Here is a 7,055-nt window from a genome sequence, read left to right as displayed (position 1 = left end):
CGTTTCAGTCTAAGTGACGGCTGCAGCCAATCACAGGCTAATAACAGGCTGCAGCGGTCACATGGACTGCCGCGTCATCCAGGGAGATCGGGCTGGATGCCGAAGGAGGGACGCGTCACCAAGACAACGGGCGGTAAGTATGAATTTCTTTGACTTTCACAAGGGAAAGTGCTGTCCCTTCTCTCTATCCTGCACTGATAGGGAGAAGGGAAGTACTTTTACCGCAGTCCGCAGCAGCTAGTCCGCATCAATTTACTGCACATTTTGTGCAGATCCGCAGCAGAATCTGCAACGCAGATTCTGTGCGGCATTGATGCGGACAGTTGCGGAGGAAATCCGCCACGTGTGGTCATGCCCTTATAGTAGTTATATTCTTGTATATAGGGGCAGTATTATAGTAGTTATATTCTTGTATATAGGGGGCAGTATTATAGTAGTTATATTCTTGTATATAGGAGCAGTATTATAGTAGTTATATTCTTGTATATAGAGGCAGTATTATAGTAGTTATATTCTTGTATATAGGGGGCAGTATTATAGTAGTTATATTCTTGTATATAGGGGGCAGTATTATAGTAGTTATATTCTTGTATATAGGAGCAGTATTATAGTAGTTATATTCTTGTATATAGGGGCAGTATTATAGTAGTTATATTCTTGTATATAGGGGCAGTATTATAGTAGTTATATTCTTGTATATAGGGGCAGTATTATAGTAGTTATATTCTTGTATATAGGGGCAGTATTATGTACTTATATGTATTTACAGGGGGCAGTATTATAGTAGTTATATTCTTGTATATAGGGGGCAGTATTATAGTAGTTATATTCTTATATGTCAGGGCAGTATTATAGTAGTTATATTCTTGTATATAGGAGCAGTATTATAGTAGTTATATTCTTGTATATAGGAGCAGTATTATAGTAGTTATATTCTTGTATATAGGGGCAGTATTATAGTAGTTATATACTTGTATATAGGGAGCAGTATTATAGTAGATATAATCTTGTATATAGGGGCCAGTATTATAGTAGTTCTATTCTTGTATATAGGAGCAGTATTATAGTAGTTACATATTTGTATATAGGAGCAGTATTATAGTAGTTATATTCTTGTATATAGGGGCAGTATTATAGTAGTTATATTCTTGTATATAGGGGCAGTATTATAGTAGTTATATTCTTGTATATAGGGGGAGTATTATAGTAGTTATATTCTTGTATATAGGGGCAGTATTATAGTAGTTATATACTTGTATATAGGTAGCAGTATTATAGTAGTTACATACTTGTATATAGGAGCAGTATTATAGTAGTTATATACTTGTATATAGGGAGCAGTATTATAGTAGTTACATACTTGTATATAGGAGCAGTATTATAGTAGATATAATCTTGTATATAAGGGCCAGTATTATAGTAGTTATATTCTTGTATATAGGAGCAGTATTATAGTAGTTATATTCTTGTATATAGGGGCAGTATTATAGTAGTTATATTCTTGTATATAGGGGCAGTATTATAGTAGTTATATTCTTGTATATAGGGGGCAGTATTATAGTAGTTATATTCTTGTATATAGGAGCAGTATTATAGTAGTTATATTCTTGTATATAGGGGCAGTATTATAGTAGTTATATTCTTGTATATAGGGGGCAATATTATAGTAGTTATATTCTTGTATATAGGGGCAGTAGTATAGTAGTTATATTCTTGTATATAGGAGGCAGTAGTATAGTAGTTATATTCTTGTATATAGGAGGCAGTATTATAGTAGTTATATTCTTGTATATAGGAGGCAGTATTATAGTAGTTATATTCTTGTATATAGGGAGCAGTATTATAGTAGTTATATTGTATATAGGGGCAGTATTATAGTAGTTATATTCTTGTATATAGGGGGCAATATTATAGTAGTTATATTGTATATAGGGGCAGTATTATAGTAGTTATATTCTTGTATATAGGTGGCAATATTATAGTAGTTATATTCTTGTATATAGGGGCAGTAGTATAGTAGTTATATTCTTGTATATAGGAGGCAGTAGTATAGTAGTTATATTCTTGTATATAGGAGGCAGTATTATAGTAGTTATATTCTTGTATATAGGAGGCAGTATTATAGTAGTTATATTCTTGTATATAGGGGACAATATTATAGTAGTTATATTCTTGTATATAGGAGACAGTATTATAGTAGTTATATTCTTGTATATAGGGGGCAGTATTATAGTAGTTATATTCTTGTATATAGGGGGCAGTATTATAGTAGTTATATTCTTGTATATAGGGGCAGTATTATAGTAGTTATATTCTTGTATATAGGAGGCAGTATTATAGTAGTTATATTCTTGTACATAGGAGGCAGTATTATAGTAGTTATATTCTTGTATATAGGGACAGTATTATAGTAGTTATATTCTCTTATATGGAAGCAGTATTATAGCAGTTATATTCTTGTATATAGGAGCAGTATTATAGTAGTTATATTCTTGTATATAGGAGCAGTATTATAGTAGTTATATTCTTGTATATAGGAGACAGTATTATAGTAGTTATAGTCTTGTATATAGGGGGCAGTATTATAGTAGTTATATTCTTGTATATAGGAGGCAGTATTATAGTAGTTATATTCTTGTATATAGGGGGCAATATTATAGTAGTTATATTCTTGTATATAGGAGACAGTATTATAGTAGTTATATTCTTGTATATAGGGGGCAGTATTATAGTAGTTATATTCTTGTATATAGGGGGCAGTATTATAGTAGTTATATTCTTGTATATAGGGGCAGTATTATAGTAGTTATATTCATGTATATAGGAGGCAGTATTATAGTAGTTATATTCTTGTACATAGGAGGCAGTATTATAGTAGTTATATTCTTGTATATAGGGACAGTATTATAGTAGTTATATTCTTGTATATAGGAGCAGTATTATAGTAGTTATATTCTTGTATATAGGAGACAGTATTATAGTAGTTCTATTCTTGTATATAGGGGGCAGTATTATAGTAGTTATATTCTTGTATATAGGGACAGTATTATAGTAGTTATATTCTCTTATATGGAAGCAGTATTATAGCAGTTATATTCTTGTATATAGGAGCAGTATTATAGTAGTTATATTCTTGTATATAGGAGCAGTATTATAGTAGTTATATTCTTGTATATAGGAGACAGTATTATAGTAGTTATATTCTTGTATATAGGGGGCAGTATTATAGTAGTTATATTCTTGTATATAGGGACAGTATTATAGTAGTTATATTCTCTTATATGGAAGCAGTATTATAGCAGTTATATTCTTGTATATAGGAGCAGTATTATAGTAGTTATATTCTTGTATATAGGAGCAGTATTATAGTAGTTATATTCTTGTATATAGGAGACAGTATTATAGTAGTTATATTTTTGTATATAGGGGGCAGTATTATAGTAGTTGTATTCTTGTATATAGGGGTGTTCTAATGTATATAGGGGCAGTATTATAGTAGTTATATTCTTGTATATAGGGAGCAGTATTATAGTAGTTATATTCTTGTATCTAGGGGCAGTTTTACAGTAGTTATATTCTTGTATATAGGGGGCAGTATTATAGTAGTTATATTCTTGTATATAGGAGCAGTATTATAGTAGTTATATTCTTGTATATAGGAGCAGTAATATAGTAGTTATATTCTTGTATATAGGAGCAGTAATATAGTAGTTATATTCTTGTATATAGGAGCAGTATTATAGTAGTTATATTTTTGTATATAGGGGCAGTATTATAGTAGTTATATTCTTGTATATAGGGGGCAGTATTATAGTAGTTATATTCTTGTATATAGAGGGCAGTATTATAGTAGTTATATTCTTGTATATAGGAGCAGTATTATAGTAGTTATATTCTTGTATATAGGGGCAGTATTATAGTAGTTATATTCTTGTATATAGGAGCAGTATTATAGTAGTTATATTCTTGTATATAGGAGCAGTATTATAGTAGTTATATTCTTGTATATAGGGGCAGTATTATAGTAGTTATATTCTTGTATATAGGGGGCAGTATTATAGTAGTTATATTCTTGTATATAGGGGCAGCATTATAGTAGTTATATTCTTGTATATAGGAGCAGTATTATAGTAGTTATATTCTTGTATATAGGGGGCAGTATTATAGTAGTTATATTCTTGTATATAGGGGGCAGTATTATAGTAGTTATATTCTTGTATATAGGGGACAATATTATAGTAGTTATATTCTTGTATATAGGAGACAGTATTATAGTAGTTATATTCTTGTATATAGGGGGCAGTATTATAGTAGTTATATTCTTGTATATAGGGGGCAGTATTATAGTAGTTATATTCTTGTATATAGGGGCAGTATTATAGTAGTTATATTCTTGTATATAGGGGCAGTATTATAGTAGTTATATTCTTGTATATAGGGGGCAGTATTATAGTAGTTATATTCTTGTACATAGGAGGCAGTATTATAGTAGTTATATTCTTGTATATAGGGGCAGCATTATAGTAGTTATATTCTTGTATATAGGAGCAGCATTATAGTAGTTATATTCTTGTATATAGGAGCAGTATTATAGTAGTTATATTCTTGTATATAGGAGCAGCATTATAGTAGTTATATTCTTGTATATAGGAGCAGTATTATAGTAGTTATATTCTTGTATATAGGGGCAGCATTATAGTAGTTATATTCTTGTATATAGGAGCAGTATTATAGTAGTTGTTTTTTTTTGCTATGGCCATGTGTCTGTTTGGTTTTTACAATTACAGCAGTTTGTGGAGATGATTGTAATCTTTTTTAATTCAGTTTGGAAGCCGAGTTGTTTTCATGCAGCATGGATATAGGTTCTTGTCACTATGCATTTCCTGGAATAGAGAATATCTTCTGTATTGAGCAGCTGCGGGAAATAACCTTCTTCAAAGTGTCAAATATAAATAGTAAAGAATAATTGAGTCTGCGATAGGGAGGATTTATTAATCTGATATAATGTTTCCTTTCATACTCTGAAATGTTGCATGTGCGGAGTAGTGAGTAGCAGATTGTATCTAATCTACCTGAGCGCTCCACATTTGATTTCCACAATGAAAATAACTTGTTTGCAGATGTTCGGCTCTTGAGCCCTGCCTGCTGATTGGTGGTTATTGCTCACGGTCGGACTGAATGCCACTATTACCGGCCTGGGTGCCAGTCTAGCATGCTGCTTATTTTTATTGTGTTTTATACAGATTTAGCGCTTTAAAAGGGTCAGAAGTGGACGGTTTGCTATGTGGACTATGGCGGGAGTCAGACAAATATTCCTGGAGAGCTGGTTCTTTGCCTTATTATATGGGTTCAGACTCGTCATCCAGCTGCATTCTGGTGGGGGGAGCACACATCCCCTTATATTACAGGGTCTCATGTTTATTCTTGAACGGCGGTACGTAGAGGGGTCCTGTGTAATATAGAACGTGTTAGAGAGAGTCATGTGACATCACAAAGTGCAAATATTACAGGTAACACCGATATATACCCCCTACACATCCGGTATTATATATTCCTGTATGTGGTATACATCCCCCTGTTTTTTACCTTCTATATATATTCTCAATCCTACATCCTATACCTGTGAATAAAACCGGCCCAGCCCTACATCACTGTATTGTACACCCCTATATATGATATCTGCACCTTTATACCCCGTATTATGTACCTCTATGTATGACACCCCTACTCCACCAGTAGTTTATATTGCTGTGTATGACAAATGAATCCATACAGTTTCTGTATTACAGCCCCACCCTCAAACCCCTGTATTATATACCTCTATATATATATGATGTCCGCTATCCTTGTATTATATAACCATATATATTATATAGGTGGTATGCAATACAGGAGTGTGTCTATATTAGACAGATTCCTATATTATATAGATCTGTAAATGAAAGATGCACCGCCACACTCCTGGCCTCATGCACACGACCGTAAAAACACCCGTTATTGCGGGTCGTTATTACGACCCGCAATAACGGGCTCATAGGCTTCTGTTAGCCACGGGTACCTTCCCGTTTGCTCACGGGAAGGTACCCGTGCCGTTAAAAAAGATAGAACATGCCCTATTTCATGCCGTAATAACGGCACGGGCATCCCATAGAAGTCTATGGGGCTCCCGTAATCATGGGTGGCTGCGTGTGTTCACCCGTGATTACGGGAGCGTTGCGAGGTGAGGCGAGGTCAGGGGACTACCCGGTCTGCAGGCCACAGCCCAGTGGCGTAACTACCGCCGGGACTACAATGAAAACTATGGCAGAGCGGGGAGGTATCTCCCCGCTCTGCCATAAACAAGACATGTATCCCCTATCCTGTAAAAAATAAAAATAAAAGACGTTCATACTTACCGACAACTCTCCAGTCCGGTCTCCCGCCCGTTGCCTTGGTGACGCGTCCCTCTCGACATCCGGGCCGACGTCCTGGATGACGTTTCAGGCCATGTGACCGCTGCAGCCAATCACAGGTCAATCACAGGCTGCAGCGGTCACATGGACTGCCGCGTCATCCAGGGATGTCGGGCTGGATGTGAAGAGAGGGACGCGTCACCAAGACAACGGCCGGTAAGTATGAATTTCTTTAACTTTTATTACAGAAAAGGCTGTCCCTTCTCTCTATCCTGCACTGATAGAGAGAAGGGGCTGCCGATTAGTGCAGTGCTATTTTGCTGCCAAAAACGTGCTCGTAAATACGGGTGGAATACGTGTGACACCGGACCCATATTTACGAGCACGGGTTCGTAAATACTGGTGCAAAACGGGTGGAATACGTGTGACACCGGACCCGTATTTACGCCAGTATTTACGGGTGTGAAAAAATACGGTCGTGTGCATGAAGTTATAATCAGACCACTTTCCAACCCTATATTCTATATTCCCATTTACTATACACACCCTACACCCACATTATATACCTCAATATAACACTATATATAATATGTATCCTCTGTACTATATACCTATACATATATATATATATATATACACACACACACACACACACACACACAC

At 34.7% G+C, this 7,055-nt stretch overlaps 1 long non-coding RNA gene across 1 annotated transcript; it reads right to left on the bottom strand.

Moving 5' to 3' along the window:
- Positions 1-4,971: 4,971 nt before the first annotated feature.
- Positions 4,972-6,524, bottom strand: LOC142748392 (uncharacterized). The gene is made up of 2 exons (XR_012882244.1): positions 6,396-6,524; positions 4,972-5,449 (listed from the first exon to the last, which is right to left on the bottom strand). It is a non-coding gene; the product is annotated as an uncharacterized LOC142748392 (long non-coding RNA).
- Between the last annotated feature and the right edge of the window lie 531 nt (positions 6,525-7,055).

Source organism: Rhinoderma darwinii, chromosome 1, assembly GCF_050947455.1.
Source record: "Rhinoderma darwinii isolate aRhiDar2 chromosome 1, aRhiDar2.hap1, whole genome shotgun sequence".
Taxonomy (NCBI): Eukaryota; Metazoa; Chordata; class Amphibia; order Anura; family Rhinodermatidae; genus Rhinoderma; species Rhinoderma darwinii.
Note: the sequence above shows the minus strand (reverse complement) of the source record. Positions and strands in the feature narration are given on the sequence as shown.